The sequence below is a fragment of the Cryptomeria japonica genome, unplaced genomic scaffold (genome assembly GCF_030272615.1).
Source record: "Cryptomeria japonica unplaced genomic scaffold, Sugi_1.0 HiC_scaffold_113, whole genome shotgun sequence".
Classification (NCBI taxonomy): domain Eukaryota; kingdom Viridiplantae; phylum Streptophyta; class Pinopsida; order Cupressales; family Cupressaceae; genus Cryptomeria; species Cryptomeria japonica.
In genome coordinates, this window is record NW_026728935.1 from 70,174 (window position 1) to 93,732 (window position 23,559).

A 23,559-nucleotide genomic window follows, 5' to 3' on the forward strand; every position below is an offset into this window, starting at 1 on the left:
GTGGGATGCGAGACAAAAAAAAATGGGACCCGAGGACCAAAATTGGGTTCCCAGGTCGAAGACAGGGCAACCGGACAAGAAACGACCTCTAAGGCTCGAAATGAGTCCCGACGACTAAAACTTGACAAGAAGCACCCATCAGGCACCCAACTCGACACCCATGGGATGCCGACCCACCCGGGCTTCCACCTAGCACACCTTGGCACCCACCCACCCTCGCACCCAACCTCGCACCCAACTTAGCACCTTTGAACCCACATTGGCACTCACCCTGACCCTGGCACCTTGGAACCCACATTGGCACTCACCTTGACCCTGGCACCCACCTTTGCACTCACCTTGGGACCCACCCTGGCTCCCACCTCGGCACCCACCCAGACACCCACCTTGGTTCCTTGGCACCCACCTTGGATCCTTGGCACCCACCCCGACACCCACCTTGGCACGCAACTTGGCTACTTGCCACCCACCTTGGCTCCTTGACGCCCACCCCGACAACCACCCCGTGACCTACCCTGGCTAGGGTTGGTGCACACCCACCCTGGTGCCCACCTTGGCACCCACCCCATGACCCACCTTGGCACGCACCTTAGTACCCACCCCGTTACCCACCCTAGGACCCACCCCGTGACCCACCTTGGCCAGGGTGGGTGCCTTGGTGCGCACAACTTGCCTGGGCTGCACACCAGGGCGGGCTCAAGATGGCACCCGCGTTCCGTTTTTTTCACTATCTTTCAAAACGGAAATTTTAAAATCTCGTTTTTTTTTTTTTTTTGCCTTTTCTGGAAATTAGTGAAGGCAGCGCATCAAAGGTGCGCAATGCTGGTGCGAACCCGGGAGCGCTCCGATGTGTGCTCCAAGGTGCGGCGTGCACGAAGTCCGAGCCCGGCTTGCCCCGGGTGCGCACCTCGCGTGCACCTTCGCCGGGGTGAGCACCTTGGCTGGGTTGCGCGCCCTGGTGCGCACCAAGGAGCGCTCTGAAGTGTGCTCCAAGGTGCGGCGTGCACGAAGTCGGAGCTCGGTTTGCCCCGGGTGTGCACCTCGGGTGCGCACCTCGCGTGCACCTTCGCTGCGGTGGGCACCTTGGCTGGGTTGCGCGCCTTGGTGGGCACCATGCAGTGCACGAAGTCGGAGCCCGGTTTGCCCCGGGCGCGCACCTCCGCCAGGGTGGGCACCTTGGTGCGCACAACTTGCCTGGGCTGCGCACCAGGAAGGGCTCAAGATGGCACCCGCGTTCCGTTTTTTTCACTATCTTTCAGAACGGAAATTTTAAAATATCGTTTTTTTTTGCCTTTTCTGGAAATTAGTGAAGGCAGCGCATCAAAGGTGCGCAACGCTGGTGCGAACCTGGGAGCGCTCCGATGTGTGCTCCAAGGTGCGGCGTGCACGAAGTCGGAGCCCGGTTTGCCCCGGGTGCGCCCTGGTGGGCACCATGGTGCGCACCAAGGAGCGCTCCGAAGTGTGCTCCAAGGTGCGGCCTGCACGAAGTCGGAGCCCGGTTTGCCCCGGGTGTGCACCGCGGGTGGGCACCTTGGTGCGCATGCCTTGCCTGGGCTGCGCACCAGGGCGGGCTCAAGATGGCACCCGCGTTCCGTTTTTTTCACTATCTTTCAAAACGGAAATTTTAAAATCTCATTTTTTTTTGCCTTTTCTGGAAATTAGTGAAGGCAGCGCATCAAAGGTGCGCACCTCGCTGCCCACCACGGTGCGCAACGCCGGTGGGCACCCGGGAGTGCTTCGAAGTGTGCTCCAAGGTGCTGCGTGCACGTTGTCGGAGCCCGGTTTGCCCCGGGTGCGCACCTCGCGTGCACCTTCGTCGGGGTGGGCACCTTGGCTGGGTTTGCCCCGGCTGCGCTCCGAAGCGGGGTTATTGGAGCGCCGCCTCTTTTTTTGTCGGAGCGTTTGGTGGGGTTTCTCGCATTGGCTCTTCCCAGGCCCGGTTGCCACCCTGGCGCGCACGAAGTCGGAAGTAGGGTTAATTGCCCGGGTGCGCACCTTTGCCAGGGTGGGCACCTTACCTGGGCTGTGCACCAGGGCGGGCTCAAGATGGCACCCGCGTTCCGTTTTTTTCACTATCTTTCAAAACGGAAATTTTAAAATCTCCTCTTTTTTTTGCCTTTTCTGGAAATTAGTGAAGGCAGCGCATCAAAGGTGCGCACCTCGCTGCCCACCTTGGTGTGCTCTGAGGTGCGCACCCGGGAGCGCTACGAAGTGTGCTCCAAGGTGCGGCGTGCACGTTGTCGGAGCCCGGTTTGCCCCGGGTGCGCACCTCGCCTGCACCTTGGCCGGGGTGGGCACCCTGGCTGGGTTTGCCCAGGGTGCGCTCCGAAGCGGGGTTACTGGAGCGCCCCCTCTTTTTTTGTCAGAGCGTTTGGTGGGGTTTCTCGCATTGGCTCTTCCCAGGCCCGGTTGTTGGGTGCGCTCCCACCCTGGCGCGCGCGAAGTTGGAAGTTGGGTTAATTGCCCGGGCGCGCACCTTCGCCAGGGTGGGCACCTTGGTGCGCACACCTTGGCTGGGCTGCGCACCAGGGCGGGCTCAAGATGGCACCAGCATTCCCTTTTTCTCACTATCTTTCAAAACGGAAATTTTAAAATCTCGTTTTTTTTTGCCTTTTATGGAAATTAGTGAAGGCATCGCATCAAAGGTGCGCACCTCGCTGCCCACCTTGGTGTGCTCCGAGGTGCCCACCACGGTGCGCTCCGAGGTGCCCACCACGGTGCGCAACGCCGGTGCGAACCCGGGAGCGCCCCGATGTGTGCTCCAAGGTGCGGCGTGCACGAAGCCGGACCCCGGTTTGCCCCGGGTGCGCACCTCGCGTGCACCTTGGTGCGCACACCTTGGCTGGGTTGCGCGGCCTGGTGGGCACCATGGTGCGCACCAAGGAGCGCTCCGAAGTGTGCTCCAAGGTGCGGCGTGCACGAAGTCCTAGCCCGGTTTGCCCCGGGTGCGCACCTTCGCCGCGGTGGGCACCATGGCGTGCACGAAGTCGGAGCCCGGTTTGCCCCGGGTGCGCACCTCGCGTGCACCTTCGCCGGGGTGGGCACCTCGGCTGGGTTGCGCGCCCTGGTGCGCACCAAGGAGCGCTCCGAAGTGTGCTCCAAGGTGCGGCGTGCACGAAGTCGGAGCCCGGTTTGCCCCGGGTGCGCACCTTCGCCGCGGTGGGCACCCTGGTGCGCACCATGGCGTGCACGAAGTCGGAGCCCGGTTTGCCCCGGGTGCGCACCTCGCGTGCACCTTCGGCGGGGTTGCGCGCCCTGGTGCGCACCAAGGAGCGCTCCGAAGTGTGCTCCAAGGTGCGGCGTGCACGAAGTCGGAGCCCGGTTTGCCCCGGGTGCGCACCTCGCGTGCACCTTCGGCGGGGTTGCGCGCCCTGGTGGGCACCATGGTGCGCACCAAGGAGCGCTCCGAAGTGTGCTCCAAGGTGCGGCGTGCACGAAGTCGGAGCCCGGTTTGCCCCGGGTGCGCACCTCGCGTGCACCTTCGCCGCGGTGGGCACCATGGCGTGCACGAAGTCGGAGCCCGGTTTGCCCCGGGTGCGCACCTCGCGTGCACCTTCGCCGGGGTGGGCACCTCGGCTGGGTTGCGCGCCCTGGTGCGCACCAAGGAGCGCTCCGAAGTGTGCTCCAAGGTGCGGCGTGCACGAAGTCGGAGCCCGGTTTGCCCCGGGTGCGCACCTCGCGTGCACCTTCGCCGCGGTGGGCACCATGGCGTGCACGAAGTCGGAGCCCGGTTTGCCCCGGGTGCGCACCCCGCGTGCACCTTCGCCGGGGTGGGCACCTCGGCTGGGTTGCGCGCCCTGGTGCGCACCAAGGAGCGCTCCGAAGTGTGCTCCAAGGTGCGGCGTGCACGAAGTCGGAGCCCGATTTGCCCCGGGTGCGCACCTCGCGTGCACCTTCGCCGCGGTGGGCACCTTGGCTGGGTTGGGCACCATTGAGCGCTCCGAAGTGTGCTCCAAGGTGCGCACCATGGCCCTCCAAGGTGCGCAGCATGGCGTGCACGAAGTCGGAGCCCGGTTTGCCCCGGGTGCGCACCTCGCGTGCACCTTCGCCAGGGTGGGCACCTCGGTGCGCACACCTTCTCAATGTTTTCTTGCCTTTTCTGGAAATTGGTGAAGGCAGCGCATCAAAGGTGCGCACCTCGGTGTGCTCCGAGGTGCGAACCCGAGAGCGCTCCGAGGTGCCCACGAAGTCGAAAGTCGGGTTAATTGCATTGTTTTCCCCGGGTGCGCTCCGAGGTGCGCAACATCGGTGCGCACCAAGGAGGGCTCCGAAGTGTGCTCCAAGGTGCGCACGATTCGGAGCTCGGTTTGCCCGGGGTGCGCACACCTTGGCTGGGTTGCGCACCCTTTGTGCGCTCCAAGGTGCGCACGAAGTCGGAGCTCGGTTTGCCCCGGGTGCGCACCTTCGCCAGGGTGCGCACCTTGATGCGCACGCCTTGGCTGGGCTGCGCACCTTGGTGGGCGCCATGGTGCGCACCTTTCGTGCGCTCCAAGGTGCGCACGAAGTCGGAGCTCGGTTTGCCCCGGGTGCGCACCTTGGTGGGCGCCATGGTGCACTCCGAGGTGCCCAAGATTGGTGCGCACCAAGGAGCGCTCCGAAGTGCGCTCCAAGGTGCGCAGGTGCGCGCGAAGTCGAAAGTTGGGTTAATTGTCCGGTTTGCCTCGGGTGCGCACCTTGCGTGCACCTTCGCCAGGGTGGGCGCCTTGGTGCGCACACCTTGGCTGGGCTGCGCACCCGGGCGCGCACACCTTGGCACCCGCGTTTCCTTCATTTTAAATTTTTTTTTTTTACAATCTCTCAAGTGGGAAATTCTATAATCTCAACTTTTTTTGCCTTTTCAGGAAACTTTTGAATGGAGCGCATCATTGGTGCGCTCCGAAGTGTGCTCCAAGGTGCGCACCTCTGGTGTGCTCCAAAGCTCTCTCCAGCTGCGTGCACCTGCCCCGGCCGCGCACCCGGCCCCGCCCAGCTTCGCTCACCTGTCCCGGGCGTCTGGTGCGGAACCTTAGAGTAAGAAACATCACCGTGCACCTTGGCCAACGTGCGCGACTCGACCGAGCGCGCACTGGCCGAGGTGCACACCGATTTCACCTGGGTGCGCGCGCAGCACCTCGGGCGCACCGGGGTGCGCGCACAACGCCCGGGTTGCACCGTGGCCTGTGTGCTCGGGGCGCCTCGGGTGCGCGCTCGGTGTCGCCCCCCGCGCGCGCGGTAGTGCGGGCAGCGCACCCCGGCCCGGCCCGGCCCCGACGAGAACGCAAACGGGCAAAAGGTTTATTCAAATAGCATTGCGACGCCCGGCGAAAAACTAAAAAAGGGTGCAACACCGGGACTTCCCGGGAGGTCACCCATCCCAGTACTACTCCGGCCCAAGCGCGCTTAACTGCGGAGTTCTGATGGGATCCGGTGCACTAACGCTGGTATGATCGCACCCGTTATGAGCTTGTCGCAGTGTGTACTTAGCAAACCGCGACCCACGTGCGAATCCACCCCGGCCACCCACCCCCGTCGAGGTGCACACCCTCCCTCGCGAAGTGCGCCCCGTTCGCCAAGTGTGAGCCCTGCCCGGGTGCGCGCACCTTGCTAGGGCGTCGGGTGTGCACCCGGCCCGGCCTACGTGCGTGCACCTGGACGGGGCGTCGTGTGCGTGCAGTGTCCCGTCTGCAACGCGGTGCCCACACACCACCTCGGGCGCAACGACCTGCGCTCACATGTGGGCCGAGTGCACCTTGGTGCATGTTCGGGGCGCCTCGGGTGCACGCTCGATCTTGCCCCGGTGCACCAAGGCGCTCGGTTTGCCCCGGGTGCGCACTTGGTGCAAGGTGGGCACCCAAAATAGGGATCAAGCACCAAAACACAAGTTTCGGGATGCAAAATGGGACCCAAGGACCACAAATGCGTTCCAAGACCCATGATGGGTCCACGAGAACAAAAATGTGTTCCGAGACTTAATAAACAAATATTGGGTTTTAGGAGAAGAAACATGCTCTGATGCCCAAAACGAGAATCGACCCCGAAAAGGCCACAGGCCAAAAGTGGGATGCGAGACAAAAAAAAATGGGACCCGAGGACCAAAATTGGGTTCCCAGGTCGAAGACAGGGCAACCGGACAAGAAACGACCTCTAAGGCTCGAAATGAGTCCCGACGACTAAAACTTGACAAGAAGCACCCATCAGGCACCCAACTCGACACCCATGGGATGCCGACCCACCCGGGCTTCCACCTAGCACACCTTGGCACCCACCCACCCTCGCACCCAACCTCGCACCCAACTTAGCACCTTTGAACCCACATTGGCACTCACCCTGACCCTGGCACCTTGGAACCCACATTGGCACTCACCTTGACCCTGGCACCCACCTTTGCACTCACCTTGGGACCCACCCTGGCTCCCACCTCGGCACCCACCCAGACACCCACCTTGGTTCCTTGGCACCCACCTTGGATCCTTGGCACCCACCCCGACACCCACCTTGGCACGCAACTTGGCTACTTGCCACCCACCTTGGCTCCTTGACGCCCACCCCGACAACCACCCCGTGACCTACCCTGGCTAGGGTTGGTGCACACCCACCCTGGTGCCCACCTTGGCACCCACCCCATGACCCACCTTGGCACGCACCTTAGTACCCACCCCGTTACCCACCCTAGGACCCACCCCGTGACCCACCTTGGCCAGGGTGGGTGCCTTGGTGCGCACAACTTGCCTGGGCTGCACACCAGGGCGGGCTCAAGATGGCACCCGCGTTCCGTTTTTTTCACTATCTTTCAAAACGGAAATTTTAAAATCTCGTTTTTTTTTTTTTTTTGCCTTTTCTGGAAATTAGTGAAGGCAGCGCATCAAAGGTGCGCAATGCTGGTGCGAACCCGGGAGCGCTCCGATGTGTGCTCCAAGGTGCGGCGTGCACGAAGTCCGAGCCCGGCTTGCCCCGGGTGCGCACCTCGCGTGCACCTTCGCCGGGGTGAGCACCTTGGCTGGGTTGCGCGCCCTGGTGCGCACCAAGGAGCGCTCTGAAGTGTGCTCCAAGGTGCGGCGTGCACGAAGTCGGAGCTCGGTTTGCCCCGGGTGTGCACCTCGGGTGCGCACCTCGCGTGCACCTTCGCTGCGGTGGGCACCTTGGCTGGGTTGCGCGCCTTGGTGGGCACCATGCAGTGCACGAAGTCGGAGCCCGGTTTGCCCCGGGCGCGCACCTCCGCCAGGGTGGGCACCTTGGTGCGCACAACTTGCCTGGGCTGCGCACCAGGAAGGGCTCAAGATGGCACCCGCGTTCCGTTTTTTTCACTATCTTTCAGAACGGAAATTTTAAAATATCGTTTTTTTTTGCCTTTTCTGGAAATTAGTGAAGGCAGCGCATCAAAGGTGCGCAACGCTGGTGCGAACCTGGGAGCGCTCCGATGTGTGCTCCAAGGTGCGGCGTGCACGAAGTCGGAGCCCGGTTTGCCCCGGGTGCGCCCTGGTGGGCACCATGGTGCGCACCAAGGAGCGCTCCGAAGTGTGCTCCAAGGTGCGGCCTGCACGAAGTCGGAGCCCGGTTTGCCCCGGGTGTGCACCGCGGGTGGGCACCTTGGTGCGCATGCCTTGCCTGGGCTGCGCACCAGGGCGGGCTCAAGATGGCACCCGCGTTCCGTTTTTTTCACTATCTTTCAAAACGGAAATTTTAAAATCTCATTTTTTTTTGCCTTTTCTGGAAATTAGTGAAGGCAGCGCATCAAAGGTGCGCACCTCGCTGCCCACCACGGTGCGCAACGCCGGTGGGCACCCGGGAGTGCTTCGAAGTGTGCTCCAAGGTGCTGCGTGCACGTTGTCGGAGCCCGGTTTGCCCCGGGTGCGCACCTCGCGTGCACCTTCGTCGGGGTGGGCACCTTGGCTGGGTTTGCCCCGGCTGCGCTCCGAAGCGGGGTTATTGGAGCGCCGCCTCTTTTTTTGTCGGAGCGTTTGGTGGGGTTTCTCGCATTGGCTCTTCCCAGGCCCGGTTGCCACCCTGGCGCGCACGAAGTCGGAAGTAGGGTTAATTGCCCGGGTGCGCACCTTTGCCAGGGTGGGCACCTTACCTGGGCTGTGCACCAGGGCGGGCTCAAGATGGCACCCGCGTTCCGTTTTTTTCACTATCTTTCAAAACGGAAATTTTAAAATCTCCTCTTTTTTTTGCCTTTTCTGGAAATTAGTGAAGGCAGCGCATCAAAGGTGCGCACCTCGCTGCCCACCTTGGTGTGCTCTGAGGTGCGCACCCGGGAGCTACGAAGTGTGCTCCAAGGTGCGGCGTGCACGTTGTCGGAGCCCGGTTTGCCCCGGGTGCGCACCTCGCCTGCACCTTGGCCGGGGTGGGCACCCTGGCTGGGTTTGCCCAGGGTGCGCTCCGAAGCGGGGTTACTGGAGCGCCCCCTCTTTTTTTGTCAGAGCGTTTGGTGGGGTTTCTCGCATTGGCTCTTCCCAGGCCCGGTTGTTGGGTGCGCTCCCACCCTGGCGCGCGCGAAGTTGGAAGTTGGGTTAATTGCCCGGGCGCGCACCTTCGCCAGGGTGGGCACCTTGGTGCGCACACCTTGGCTGGGCTGCGCACCAGGGCGGGCTCAAGATGGCACCAGCATTCCCTTTTTCTCACTATCTTTCAAAACGGAAATTTTAAAATCTCGTTTTTTTTTGCCTTTTATGGAAATTAGTGAAGGCATCGCATCAAAGGTGCGCACCTCGCTGCCCACCTTGGTGTGCTCCGAGGTGCCCACCACGGTGCGCTCCGAGGTGCCCACCACGGTGCGCAACGCCGGTGCGAACCCGGGAGCGCCCCGATGTGTGCTCCAAGGTGCGGCGTGCACGAAGCCGGACCCCGGTTTGCCCCGGGTGCGCACCTCGCGTGCACCTTGGTGCGCACACCTTGGCTGGGTTGCGCGGCCTGGTGGGCACCATGGTGCGCACCAAGGAGCGCTCCGAAGTGTGCTCCAAGGTGCGGCGTGCACGAAGTCCTAGCCCGGTTTGCCCCGGGTGCGCACCTTCGCCGCGGTGGGCACCATGGCGTGCACGAAGTCGGAGCCCGGTTTGCCCCGGGTGCGCACCTCGCGTGCACCTTCGCCGGGGTGGGCACCTCGGCTGGGTTGCGCGCCCTGGTGCGCACCAAGGAGCGCTCCGAAGTGTGCTCCAAGGTGCGGCGTGCACGAAGTCGGAGCCCGGTTTGCCCCGGGTGCGCACCTTCGCCGCGGTGGGCACCCTGGTGCGCACCATGGCGTGCACGAAGTCGGAGCCCGGTTTGCCCCGGGTGCGCACCTCGCGTGCACCTTCGGCGGGGTTGCGCGCCCTGGTGCGCACCAAGGAGCGCTCCGAAGTGTGCTCCAAGGTGCGGCGTGCACGAAGTCGGAGCCCGGTTTGCCCCGGGTGCGCACCTCGCGTGCACCTTCGGCGGGGTTGCGCGCCCTGGTGGGCACCATGGTGCGCACCAAGGAGCGCTCCGAAGTGTGCTCCAAGGTGCGGCGTGCACGAAGTCGGAGCCCGGTTTGCCCCGGGTGCGCACCTCGCGTGCACCTTCGCCGCGGTGGGCACCATGGCGTGCACGAAGTCGGAGCCCGGTTTGCCCCGGGTGCGCACCTCGCGTGCACCTTCGCCGGGGTGGGCACCTCGGCTGGGTTGCGCGCCCTGGTGCGCACCAAGGAGCGCTCCGAAGTGTGCTCCAAGGTGCGGCGTGCACGAAGTCGGAGCCCGGTTTGCCCCGGGTGCGCACCTCGCGTGCACCTTCGCCGCGGTGGGCACCATGGCGTGCACGAAGTCGGAGCCCGGTTTGCCCCGGGTGCGCACCCCGCGTGCACCTTCGCCGGGGTGGGCACCTCGGCTGGGTTGCGCGCCCTGGTGCGCACCAAGGAGCGCTCCGAAGTGTGCTCCAAGGTGCGGCGTGCACGAAGTCGGAGCCCGGTTTGCCCCGGGTGCGCACCTCGCGTGCACCTTCGCCGCGGTGGGCACCTTGGCTGGGTTGGGCACCATTGAGCGCTCCGAAGTGTGCTCCAAGGTGCGCACCATGGCCCTCCAAGGTGCGCAGCATGGCGTGCACGAAGTCGGAGCCCGGTTTGCCCCGGGTGCGCACCTCGCGTGCACCTTCGCCAGGGTGGGCACCTCGGTGCGCACACCTTCTCAATGTTTTCTTGCCTTTTCTGGAAATTGGTGAAGGCAGCGCATCAAAGGTGCGCACCTCGGTGTGCTCCGAGGTGCGAACCCGAGAGCGCTCCGAGGTGCCCACGAAGTCGAAAGTCGGGTTAATTGCATTGTTTTCCCCGGGTGCGCTCCGAGGTGCGCAACATCGGTGCGCACCAAGGAGGGCTCCGAAGTGTGCTCCAAGGTGCGCACGATTCGGAGCTCGGTTTGCCCGGGGTGCGCACACCTTGGCTGGGTTGCGCACCCTTTGTGCGCTCCAAGGTGCGCACGAAGTCGGAGCTCGGTTTGCCCCGGGTGCGCACCTTCGCCAGGGTGCGCACCTTGATGCGCACGCCTTGGCTGGGCTGCGCACCTTGGTGGGCGCCATGGTGCGCACCTTTCGTGCGCTCCAAGGTGCGCACGAAGTCGGAGCTCGGTTTGCCCCGGGTGCGCACCTTGGTGGGCGCCATGGTGCACTCCGAGGTGCCCAAGATTGGTGCGCACCAAGGAGCGCTCCGAAGTGCGCTCCAAGGTGCGCAGGTGCGCGCGAAGTCGAAAGTTGGGTTAATTGTCCGGTTTGCCTCGGGTGCGCACCTTGCGTGCACCTTCGCCAGGGTGGGCGCCTTGGTGCGCACACCTTGGCTGGGCTGCGCACCCGGGCGCGCACACCTTGGCACCCGCGTTTCCTTCATTTTAAATTTTTTTTTTTTACAATCTCTCAAGTGGGAAATTCTATAATCTCAACTTTTTTTGCCTTTTCAGGAAACTTTTGAATGGAGCGCATCATTGGTGCGCTCCGAAGTGTGCTCCAAGGTGCGCACCTCTGGTGTGCTCCAAAGCTCTCTCCAGCTGCGTGCACCTGCCCCGGCCGCGCACCCGGCCCCGCCCAGCTTCGCTCACCTGTCCCGGGCGTCTGGTGCGGAACCTTAGAGTAAGAAACATCACCGTGCACCTTGGCCAACGTGCGCGACTCGACCGAGCGCGCACTGGCCGAGGTGCACACCGATTTCACCTGGGTGCGCGCGCAGCACCTCGGGCGCACCGGGGTGCGCGCACAACGCCCGGGTTGCACCGTGGCCTGTGTGCTCGGGGCGCCTCGGGTGCGCGCTCGGTGTCGCCCCCCGCGCGCGCGGTAGTGCGGGCAGCGCACCCCGGCCCGGCCCGGCCCCGACGAGAACGCAAACGGGCAAAAGGTTTATTCAAATAGCATTGCGACGCCCGGCGAAAAACTAAAAAAGGGTGCAACACCGGGACTTCCCGGGAGGTCACCCATCCCAGTACTACTCCGGCCCAAGCGCGCTTAACTGCGGAGTTCTGATGGGATCCGGTGCACTAACGCTGGTATGATCGCACCCGTTATGAGCTTGTCGCAGTGTGTACTTAGCAAACCGCGACCCACGTGCGAATCCACCCCGGCCACCCACCCCCGTCGAGGTGCACACCCTCCCTCGCGAAGTGCGCCCCGTTCGCCAAGTGTGAGCCCTGCCCGGGTGCGCGCACCTTGCTAGGGCGTCGGGTGTGCACCCGGCCCGGCCTACGTGCGTGCACCTGGACGGGGCGTCGTGTGCGTGCAGTGTCCCGTCTGCAACGCGGTGCCCACACACCACCTCGGGCGCAACGACCTGCGCTCACATGTGGGCCGAGTGCACCTTGGTGCATGTTCGGGGCGCCTCGGGTGCACGCTCGATCTTGCCCCGGTGCACCAAGGCGCTCGGTTTGCCCCGGGTGCGCACTTGGTGCAAGGTGGGCACCCAAAATAGGGATCAAGCACCAAAACACAAGTTTCGGGATGCAAAATGGGACCCAAGGACCACAAATGCGTTCCAAGACCCATGATGGGTCCACGAGAACAAAAATGTGTTCCGAGACTTAATAAACAAATATTGGGTTTTAGGAGAAGAAACATGCTCTGATGCCCAAAACGAGAATCGACCCCGAAAAGGCCACAGGCCAAAAGTGGGATGCGAGACAAAAAAAAATGGGACCCGAGGACCAAAATTGGGTTCCCAGGTCGAAGACAGGGCAACCGGACAAGAAACGACCTCTAAGGCTCGAAATGAGTCCCGACGACTAAAACTTGACAAGAAGCACCCATCAGGCACCCAACTCGACACCCATGGGATGCCGACCCACCCGGGCTTCCACCTAGCACACCTTGGCACCCACCCACCCTCGCACCCAACCTCGCACCCAACTTAGCACCTTTGAACCCACATTGGCACTCACCCTGACCCTGGCACCTTGGAACCCACATTGGCACTCACCTTGACCCTGGCACCCACCTTTGCACTCACCTTGGGACCCACCCTGGCTCCCACCTCGGCACCCACCCAGACACCCACCTTGGTTCCTTGGCACCCACCTTGGATCCTTGGCACCCACCCCGACACCCACCTTGGCACGCAACTTGGCTACTTGCCACCCACCTTGGCTCCTTGACGCCCACCCCGACAACCACCCCGTGACCTACCCTGGCTAGGGTTGGTGCACACCCACCCTGGTGCCCACCTTGGCACCCACCCCATGACCCACCTTGGCACGCACCTTAGTACCCACCCCGTTACCCACCCTAGGACCCACCCCGTGACCCACCTTGGCCAGGGTGGGTGCCTTGGTGCGCACAACTTGCCTGGGCTGCACACCAGGGCGGGCTCAAGATGGCACCCGCGTTCCGTTTTTTTCACTATCTTTCAAAACGGAAATTTTAAAATCTCGTTTTTTTTTTTTTTTTGCCTTTTCTGGAAATTAGTGAAGGCAGCGCATCAAAGGTGCGCAATGCTGGTGCGAACCCGGGAGCGCTCCGATGTGTGCTCCAAGGTGCGGCGTGCACGAAGTCCGAGCCCGGCTTGCCCCGGGTGCGCACCTCGCGTGCACCTTCGCCGGGGTGAGCACCTTGGCTGGGTTGCGCGCCCTGGTGCGCACCAAGGAGCGCTCTGAAGTGTGCTCCAAGGTGCGGCGTGCACGAAGTCGGAGCTCGGTTTGCCCCGGGTGTGCACCTCGGGTGCGCACCTCGCGTGCACCTTCGCTGCGGTGGGCACCTTGGCTGGGTTGCGCGCCTTGGTGGGCACCATGCAGTGCACGAAGTCGGAGCCCGGTTTGCCCCGGGCGCGCACCTCCGCCAGGGTGGGCACCTTGGTGCGCACAACTTGCCTGGGCTGCGCACCAGGAAGGGCTCAAGATGGCACCCGCGTTCCGTTTTTTTCACTATCTTTCAGAACGGAAATTTTAAAATATCGTTTTTTTTTGCCTTTTCTGGAAATTAGTGAAGGCAGCGCATCAAAGGTGCGCAACGCTGGTGCGAACCTGGGAGCGCTCCGATGTGTGCTCCAAGGTGCGGCGTGCACGAAGTCGGAGCCCGGTTTGCCCCGGGTGCGCCCTGGTGGGCACCATGGTGCGCACCAAGGAGCGCTCCGAAGTGTGCTCCAAGGTGCGGCCTGCACGAAGTCGGAGCCCGGTTTGCCCCGGGTGTGCACCGCGGGTGGGCACCTTGGTGCGCATGCCTTGCCTGGGCTGCGCACCAGGGCGGGCTCAAGATGGCACCCGCGTTCCGTTTTTTTCACTATCTTTCAAAACGGAAATTTTAAAATCTCATTTTTTTTTGCCTTTTCTGGAAATTAGTGAAGGCAGCGCATCAAAGGTGCGCACCTCGCTGCCCACCACGGTGCGCAACGCCGGTGGGCACCCGGGAGTGCTTCGAAGTGTGCTCCAAGGTGCTGCGTGCACGTTGTCGGAGCCCGGTTTGCCCCGGGTGCGCACCTCGCGTGCACCTTCGTCGGGGTGGGCACCTTGGCTGGGTTTGCCCCGGCTGCGCTCCGAAGCGGGGTTATTGGAGCGCCGCCTCTTTTTTTGTCGGAGCGTTTGGTGGGGTTTCTCGCATTGGCTCTTCCCAGGCCCGGTTGCCACCCTGGCGCGCACGAAGTCGGAAGTAGGGTTAATTGCCCGGGTGCGCACCTTTGCCAGGGTGGGCACCTTACCTGGGCTGTGCACCAGGGCGGGCTCAAGATGGCACCCGCGTTCCGTTTTTTTCACTATCTTTCAAAACGGAAATTTTAAAATCTCCTCTTTTTTTTGCCTTTTCTGGAAATTAGTGAAGGCAGCGCATCAAAGGTGCGCACCTCGCTGCCCACCTTGGTGTGCTCTGAGGTGCGCACCCGGGAGCTACGAAGTGTGCTCCAAGGTGCGGCGTGCACGTTGTCGGAGCCCGGTTTGCCCCGGGTGCGCACCTCGCCTGCACCTTGGCCGGGGTGGGCACCCTGGCTGGGTTTGCCCAGGGTGCGCTCCGAAGCGGGGTTACTGGAGCGCCCCCTCTTTTTTTGTCAGAGCGTTTGGTGGGGTTTCTCGCATTGGCTCTTCCCAGGCCCGGTTGTTGGGTGCGCTCCCACCCTGGCGCGCGCGAAGTTGGAAGTTGGGTTAATTGCCCGGGCGCGCACCTTCGCCAGGGTGGGCACCTTGGTGCGCACACCTTGGCTGGGCTGCGCACCAGGGCGGGCTCAAGATGGCACCAGCATTCCCTTTTTCTCACTATCTTTCAAAACGGAAATTTTAAAATCTCGTTTTTTTTTGCCTTTTATGGAAATTAGTGAAGGCATCGCATCAAAGGTGCGCACCTCGCTGCCCACCTTGGTGTGCTCCGAGGTGCCCACCACGGTGCGCTCCGAGGTGCCCACCACGGTGCGCAACGCCGGTGCGAACCCGGGAGCGCCCCGATGTGTGCTCCAAGGTGCGGCGTGCACGAAGCCGGACCCCGGTTTGCCCCGGGTGCGCACCTCGCGTGCACCTTGGTGCGCACACCTTGGCTGGGTTGCGCGGCCTGGTGGGCACCATGGTGCGCACCAAGGAGCGCTCCGAAGTGTGCTCCAAGGTGCGGCGTGCACGAAGTCCTAGCCCGGTTTGCCCCGGGTGCGCACCTTCGCCGCGGTGGGCACCATGGCGTGCACGAAGTCGGAGCCCGGTTTGCCCCGGGTGCGCACCTCGCGTGCACCTTCGCCGGGGTGGGCACCTCGGCTGGGTTGCGCGCCCTGGTGCGCACCAAGGAGCGCTCCGAAGTGTGCTCCAAGGTGCGGCGTGCACGAAGTCGGAGCCCGGTTTGCCCCGGGTGCGCACCTTCGCCGCGGTGGGCACCCTGGTGCGCACCATGGCGTGCACGAAGTCGGAGCCCGGTTTGCCCCGGGTGCGCACCTCGCGTGCACCTTCGGCGGGGTTGCGCGCCCTGGTGCGCACCAAGGAGCGCTCCGAAGTGTGCTCCAAGGTGCGGCGTGCACGAAGTCGGAGCCCGGTTTGCCCCGGGTGCGCACCTCGCGTGCACCTTCGGCGGGGTTGCGCGCCCTGGTGGGCACCATGGTGCGCACCAAGGAGCGCTCCGAAGTGTGCTCCAAGGTGCGGCGTGCACGAAGTCGGAGCCCGGTTTGCCCCGGGTGCGCACCTCGCGTGCACCTTCGCCGCGGTGGGCACCATGGCGTGCACGAAGTCGGAGCCCGGTTTGCCCCGGGTGCGCACCTCGCGTGCACCTTCGCCGGGGTGGGCACCTCGGCTGGGTTGCGCGCCCTGGTGCGCACCAAGGAGCGCTCCGAAGTGTGCTCCAAGGTGCGGCGTGCACGAAGTCGGAGCCCGGTTTGCCCCGGGTGCGCACCTCGCGTGCACCTTCGCCGCGGTGGGCACCATGGCGTGCACGAAGTCGGAGCCCGGTTTGCCCCGGGTGCGCACCCCGCGTGCACCTTCGCCGGGGTGGGCACCTCGGCTGGGTTGTGCGCCCTGGTGCGCACCAAGGAGCGCTCCGAAGTGTGCTCCAAGGTGCGGCGTGCACGAAGTCGGAGCCCGGTTTGCCCCGGGTGCGCACCTCGCGTGCACCTTCGCCGCGGTGGGCACCTTGGCTGGGTTGGGCACCATTGAGCGCTCCGAAGTGTGCTCCAAGGTGCGCACCATGGCCCTCCAAGGTGCGCAGCATGGCGTGCACGAAGTCGGAGCCCGGTTTGCCCCGGGTGCGCACCTCGCGTGCACCTTCGCCAGGGTGGGCACCTCGGTGCGCACACCTTCTCAATGTTTTCTTGCCTTTTCTGGAAATTGGTGAAGGCAGCGCATCAAAGGTGCGCACCTCGGTGTGCTCCGAGGTGCGAACCCGAGAGCGCTCCGAGGTGCCCACGAAGTCGAAAGTCGGGTTAATTGCATTGTTTTCCCCGGGTGCGCTCCGAGGTGCGCAACATCGGTGCGCACCAAGGAGGGCTCCGAAGTGTGCTCCAAGGTGCGCACGATTCGGAGCTCGGTTTGCCCGGGGTGCGCACACCTTGGCTGGGTTGCGCACCCTTTGTGCGCTCCAAGGTGCGCACGAAGTCGGAGCTCGGTTTGCCCCGGGTGCGCACCTTCGCCAGGGTGCGCACCTTGATGCGCACGCCTTGGCTGGGCTGCGCACCTTGGTGGGCGCCATGGTGCGCACCTTTCGTGCGCTCCAAGGTGCGCACGAAGTCGGAGCTCGGTTTGCCCCGGGTGCGCACCTTGGTGGGCGCCATGGTGCACTCCGAGGTGCCCAAGATTGGTGCGCACCAAGGAGCGCTCCGAAGTGCGCTCCAAGGTGCGCAGGTGCGCGCGAAGTCGAAAGTTGGGTTAATTGTCCGGTTTGCCTCGGGTGCGCACCTTGCGTGCACCTTCGCCAGGGTGGGCGCCTTGGTGCGCACACCTTGGCTGGGCTGCGCACCCGGGCGCGCACACCTTGGCACCCGCGTTTCCTTCATTTTAAATTTTTTTTTTTTACAATCTCTCAAGTGGGAAATTCTATAATCTCAACTTTTTTTGCCTTTTCAGGAAACTTTTGAATGGAGCGCATCATTGGTGCGCTCCGAAGTGTGCTCCAAGGTGCGCACCTCTGGTGTGCTCCAAAGCTCTCTCCAGCTGCGTGCACCTGCCCCGGCCGCGCACCCGGCCCCGCCCAGCTTCGCTCACCTGTCCCGGGCGTCTGGTGCGGAACCTTAGAGTAAGAAACATCACCGTGCACCTTGGCCAACGTGCGCGACTCGACCGAGCGCGCACTGGCCGAGGTGCACACCGATTTCACCTGGGTGCGCGCGCAGCACCTCGGGCGCACCGGGGTGCGCGCACAACGCCCGGGTTGCACCGTGGCCTGTGTGCTCGGGGCGCCTCGGGTGCGCGCTCGGTGTCGCCCCCCGCGCGCGCGGTAGTGCGGGCAGCGCACCCCGGCCCGGCCCGGCCCCGACGAGAACGCAAACGGGCAAAAGGTTTATTCAAATAGCATTGCGACGCCCGGCGAAAAACTAAAAAAGGGTGCAACACCGGGACTTCCCGGGAGGTCACCCATCCCAGTACTACTCCGGCCCAAGCGCGCTTAACTGCGGAGTTCTGATGGGATCCGGTGCACTAACGCTGGTATGATCGCACCCGTTATGAGCTTGTCGCAGTGTGTACTTAGCAAACCGCGACCCACGTGCGAATCCACCCCGGCCACCCACCCCCGTCGAGGTGCACACCCTCCCTCGCGAAGTGCGCCCCGTTCGCCAAGTGTGAGCCCTGCCCGGGTGCGCGCACCTTGCTAGGGCGTCGGGTGTGCACCCGGCCCGGCCTACGTGCGTGCACCCGGCCCGGCCTACGTGCGTGCACCTGGACGGGGCGTCGTGTGCGTGCAGTGTCCCGTCTGCAACGCGGTGCCCACACACCACCTCGGGCGCAACGACCTGCGCTCACATGTGGGCCGAGTGCACCTTGGTGCATGTTCGGGGCGCCTCGGGTGCACGCTCGATCTTGCCCCGGTGCACCAAGGCGCTCGGTTTGCCCCGGGTGCGCACTTGGTGCAAGGTGGGCACCCAAAATAGGGATCAAGCACCAAAACACAAGTTTCGGGATGCAAAATGGGACCCAAGGACCACAAATGCGTTCCAAGACCCATGATGGGTCCACGAGAACAAAAATGTGTTCCGAGACTTAATAAACAAATATTGGGTTTTAGGAGAAGAAACATGCTCTGATGCCCAAAACGAGAATCGACCCCGAAAAGGCCACAGGCCAAAAGTGGGATGCGAGACAAAAAAAAATGGGACCCGAGGACCAAAATTGGGTTCCCAGGTCGAAGACAGGGCAACCGGACAAGAAACGACCTCTAAGGCTCGAAATGAGTCCCGACGACTAAAACTTGACAAGAAGCACCCATCAGGCACCCAACTCGACACCCATGGGATGCCGACCCACCCGGGCTTCCACCTAGCACACCTTGGCACCCACCCACCCTCGCACCCAACCTCGCACCCAACTTAGCACCTTTGAACCCACATTGGCACTCACCCTGACCCTGGCACCTTGGAACCCACATTGGCACTCACCTTGACCCTGGCACCCACCTTTGCACTCACCTTGGGACCCACCCTGGCTCCCACCTCGGCACCCACCCAGACACCCACCTTGGTTCCTTGGCACCCACCTTGGATCCTTGGCACCCACCCCGACACCCACCTTGGCACGCAACTTGGCTACTTGCCACCCACCTTGGCTCCTTGACGCCCACCCCGACAACCACCCCGTGACCTACCCTGGCTAGGGTTGGTGCACACCCACCCTGGTGCCCACCTTGGCACCCACCCCATGACCCACCTTGGCACGCACCTTAGTACCCACCCCGTTACCCACCCTAGGACCCACCCCGTGACCCACCTTGGCCAGGGTGGGTGCCTTGGTGCGCACAACTTGCCTGGGCTGCACACCAGGGCGGGCTCAAGATGGCACCCGCGTTCCGTTTTTTTCACTATCTTTCAAAACGGAAATTTTAAAATCTCGTTTTTTTTTTTTTTTTGCCTTTTCTGGAAATTAGTGAAGGCAGCGCATCAAAGGTGCGCAATGCTGGTGCGAACCCGGGAGCGCTCCGATGTGTGCTCCAAGGTGCGGCGTGCACGAAGTCCGAGCCCGGCTTGCCCCGGGTGCGCACCTCGCGTGCACCTTCGCCGGGGTGAGCACCTTGGCTGGGTTGCGCGCCCTGGTGCGCACCAAGGAGCGCTCTGAAGTGTGCTCCAAGGTGCGGCGTGCACGAAGTCGGAGCTCGGTTTGCCCCGGGTGTGCACCTCGGGTGCGCACCTCGCGTGCACCTTCGCTGCGGTGGGCACCTTGGCTGGGTTGCGCGCCTTGGTGGGCACCATGCAGTGCACGAAGTCGGAGCCCGGTTTGCCCCGGGCGCGCACCTCCGCCAGGGTGGGCACCTTGGTGCGCACAACTTGCCTGGGCTGCGCACCAGGAAGGGCTCAAGATGGCACCCGCGTTCCGTTTTTTTCACTATCTTTCAGAACGGAAATTTTAAAATATCGTTTTTTTTTGCCTTTTCTGGAAATTAGTGAAGGCAGCGCATCAAAGGTGCGCAACGCTGGTGCGAACCTGGGAGCGCTCCGATGTGTGCTCCAAGGTGCGGCGTGCACGAAGTCGGAGCCCGGTTTGCCCCGGGTGCGCCCTGGTGGGCACCATGGTGCGCACCAAGGAGCGCTCCGAAGTGTGCTCCAAGGTGCGGCCTGCACGAAGTCGGAGCCCGGTTTGCCCCGGGTGTGCACCGCGGGTGGGCACCTTGGTGCGCATGCCTTGCCTGGGCTGCGCACCAGGGCGGGCTCAAGATGGCACCCGCGTTCCGTTTTTTTCACTATCTTTCAAAACGGAAATTTTAAAATCTCATTTTTTTTTGCCTTTTCTGGAAATTAGTGAAGGCAGCGCATCAAAGGTGCGCACCTCGCTGCCCACCACGGTGCGCAACGCCGGTGGGCACCCGGGAGTGCTTCGAAGTGTGCTCCAAGGTGCTGCGTGCACGTTGTCGGAGCCCGGTTTGCCCCGGGTGCGCACCTCGCGTGCACCTTCGTCGGGGTGGGCACCTTGGCTGGGTTTGCCCCGGCTGCGCTCCGAAGCGGGGTTATTGGAGCGCCGCCTCTTTTTTTGTCGGAGCGTTTGGTGGGGTTTCTCGCATTGGCTCTTCCCAGGCCCGGTTGCCACCCTGGCGCGCACGAAGTCGGAAGTAGGGTTAATTGCCCGGGTGCGCACCTTTGCCAGGGTGGGCACCTTACCTGGGCTGTGCACCAGGGCGGGCTCAAGATGGCACCCGCGTTCCGTTTTTTTCACTATCTTTCAAAACGGAAATTTTAAAATCTCCTCTTTTTTTTGCCTTTTCTGGAAATTAGTGAAGGCAGCGCATCAAAGGTGCGCACCTCGCTGCCCACCTTGGTGTGCTCTGAGGTGCGCACCCGGGAGCGCTACGAAGTGTGCTCCAAGGTGCGGCGTGCACGTTGTCGGAGCCCGGTTTGCCCCGGGTGCGCACCTCGCCTGCACCTTGGCCGGGGTGGGCACCCTGGCTGGGTTTGCCCAGGGTGCGCTCCGAAGCGGGGTTACTGGAGCGCCCCCTCTTTTTTTGTCAGAGCGTTTGGTGGGGTTTCTCGCATTGGCTCTTCCCAGGCCCGGTTGTTGGGTGCGCTCCCACCCTGGCGCGCGCGAAGTTGGAAGTTGGGTTAATTGCCCGGGCGCGCACCTTCGCCAGGGTGGGCACCTTGGTGCGCACACCTTGGCTGGGCTGCGCACCAGGGCGGGCTCAAGATGGCACCAGCATTCCCTTTTTCTCACTATCTTTCAAAACGGAAATTTTAAAATCTCGTTTTTTTTTGCCTTTTATGGAAATTAGTGAAGGCATCGCATCAAAGGTGCGCACCTCGCTGCCCACCTTGGTGTGCTCCGAGGTGCCCACCACGGTGCGCTCCGAGGTGCCCACCACGGTGCGCAACGCCGGTGCGAACCCGGGAGCGCCCCGATGTGTGCTCCAAGGTGCGGCGTGCACGAAGCCGGACCCCGGTTTGCCCCGGGTGCGCACCTCGCGTGCACCTTGGTGCGCACACCTTGGCTGGGTTGCGCGGCCTGGTGGGCACCATGGTGCGCACCAAGGAGCGCTCCGAAGTGTGCTCCAAGGTGCGGCGTGCACGAAGTCCTAGCCCGGTTTGCCCCGGGTGCGCACCTTCGCCGCGGTGGGCACCATGGCGTGCACGAAGTCGGAGCCCGGTTTGCCCCGGGTGCGCACCTCGCGTGCACCTTCGCCGGGGTGGGCACCTCGGCTGGGTTGCGCGCCCTGGTGCGCACCAAGGAGCGCTCCGAAGTGTGCTCCAAGGTGCGGCGTGCACGAAGTCGGAGCCCGGTTTGCCCCGGGTGCGCACCTTCGCCGCGGTGGGCACCCTGGTGCGCACCATGGCGTGCACGAAGTCGGAGCCCGGTTTGCCCCGGGTGCGCACCTCGCGTGCACCTTCGGCGGGGTTGCGCGCCCTGGTGCGCACCAAGGAGCGCTCCGAAGTGTGCTCCAAGGTGCGGCGTGCACGAAGTCGGAGCCCGGTTTGCCCCGGGTGCGCACCTCGCGTGCACCTTCGGCGGGGTTGCGCGCCCTGGTGGGCACCATGGTGCGCACCAAGGAGCGCTCCGAAGTGTGCTCCAAGGTGCGGCGTGCACGAAGTCGGAGCCCGGTTTGCCCCGGGTGCGCACCTCGCGTGCACCTTCGCCGCGGTGGGCACCATGGCGTGCACGAAGTCGGAGCCCGGTTTGCCCCGGGTGCGCACCTCGCGTGCACCTTCGCCGGGGTGGGCACCTCGGCTGGGTTGCGCGCCCTGGTGCGCACCAAGGAGCGCTCCGAAGTGTGCTCCAAGGTGCGGCGTGCACGAAGTCGGAGCCCGGTTTGCCCCGGGTGCGCACCTCGCGTGCACCTTCGCCGCGGTGGGCACCATGGCGTGCACGAAGTCGGAGCCCGGTTTGCCCCGGGTGCGCACCCCGCGTGCACCTTCGCCGGGGTGGGCACCTCGGCTGGGTTGCGCGCCCTGGTGCGCACCAAGGAGCGCTCCGAAGTGTGCTCCAAGGTGCGGCGTGCACGAAGTCGGAGCCCGGTTTGCCCCGGGTGCGCACCTCGCGTGCACCTTCGCCGCGGTGGGCACCTTGGCTGGGTTGGGCACCATTGAGCGCTCCGAAGTGTGCTCCAAGGTGCGCACCATGGCCCTCCAAGGTGCGCAGCATGGCGTGCACGAAGTCGGAGCCCGGTTTGCCCCGGGTGCGCACCTCGCGTGCACCTTCGCCAGGGTGGGCACCTCGGTGCGCACACCTTCTCAATGTTTTCTTGCCTTTTCTGGAAATTGGTGAAGGCAGCGCATCAAAGGTGCGCACCTCGGTGTGCTCCGAGGTGCGAACCCGAGAGCGCTCCGAGGTGCCCACGAAGTCGAAAGTCGGGTTAATTGCATTGTTTTCCCCGGGTGCGCTCCGAGGTGCGCAACATCGGTGCGCACCAAGGAGGGCTCCGAAGTGTGCTCCAAGGTGCGCACGATTCGGAGCTCGGTTTGCCCGGGGTGCGCACACCTTGGCTGGGTTGCGCACCCTTTGTGCGCTCCAAGGTGCGCACGAAGTCGGAGCTCGGTTTGCCCCGGGTGCGCACCTTCGCCAGGGTGCGCACCTTGATGCGCACGCCTTGGCTGGGCTGCGCACCTTGGTGGGCGCCATGGTGCGCACCTTTCGTGCGCTCCAAGGTGCGCACGAAGTCGGAGCTCGGTTTGCCCCGGGTGCGCACCTTGGTGGGCGCCATGGTGCACTCCGAGGTGCCCAAGATTGGTGCGCACCAAGGAGCGCTCCGAAGTGCGCTCCAAGGTGCGCAGGTGCGCGCGAAGTCGAAAGTTGGGTTAATTGTCCGGTTTGCCTCGGGTGCGCACCTTGCGTGCACCTTCGCCAGGGTGGGCGCCTTGGTGCGCACACCTTGGCTGGGCTGCGCACCCGGGCGCGCACACCTTGGCACCCGCGTTTCCTTCATTTTAAATTTTTTTTTTTTACAATCTCTCAAGTGGGAAATTCTATAATCTCAACTTTTTTTGCCTTTTCAGGAAACTTTTGAATGGAGCGCATCATTGGTGCGCTCCGAAGTGTGCTCCAAGGTGCGCACCTCTGGTGTGCTCCAAAGCTCTCTCCAGCTGCGTGCACCTGCCCCGGCCGCGCACCCGGCCCCGCCCAGCTTCGCTCACCTGTCCCGGGCGTCTGGTGCGGAACCTTAGAGTAAGAAACATCACCGTGCACCTTGGCCAACGTGCGCGACTCGACCGAGCGCGCACTGGCCGAGGTGCACACCGATTTCACCTGGGTGCGCGCGCAGCACCTCGGGCGCACCGGGGTGCGCGCACAACGCCCGGGTTGCACCGTGGCCTGTGTGCTCGGGGCGCCTCGGGTGCGCGCTCGGTGTCGCCCCCCGCGCGCGCGGTAGTGCGGGCAGCGCACCCCGGCCCGGCCCGGCCCCGACGAGAACGCAAACGGGCAAAAGGTTTATTCAAATAGCATTGCGACGCCCGGCGAAAAACTAAAAAAGGGTGCAACACCGGGACTTCCCGGGAGGTCACCCATCCCAGTACTACTCCGGCCCAAGCGCGCTTAACTGCGGAGTTCTGATGGGATCCGGTGCACTAACGCTGGTATGATCGCACCC

General features: G+C 63.7%; 4 non-coding genes across 4 annotated transcripts; all 4 read right to left on the reverse strand.

The window, feature by feature from the left end:
• Positions 1 to 5,315: 5,315 nt before the first annotated feature.
• On the reverse strand, positions 5,316 to 5,434 carry LOC131865486 (5S ribosomal RNA). Its single transcript, XR_009364206.1, has one exon. It is a non-coding gene; the product is annotated as a 5S ribosomal RNA (ribosomal RNA).
• Positions 5,435 to 11,348: 5,914 nt separating this feature from the next.
• LOC131865487 (5S ribosomal RNA) lies at positions 11,349 to 11,467 on the reverse strand. Its single transcript, XR_009364207.1, has one exon. It is a non-coding gene; the product is annotated as a 5S ribosomal RNA (ribosomal RNA).
• A 5,914-nt stretch (positions 11,468 to 17,381) lies between these two features.
• On the reverse strand, positions 17,382 to 17,500 carry LOC131865488 (5S ribosomal RNA). The gene has a single exon (XR_009364208.1). It is a non-coding gene; the product is annotated as a 5S ribosomal RNA (ribosomal RNA).
• A 5,940-nt stretch (positions 17,501 to 23,440) lies between these two features.
• LOC131865489 (5S ribosomal RNA) lies at positions 23,441 to 23,559 on the reverse strand. Its single transcript, XR_009364209.1, has one exon. It is a non-coding gene; the product is annotated as a 5S ribosomal RNA (ribosomal RNA).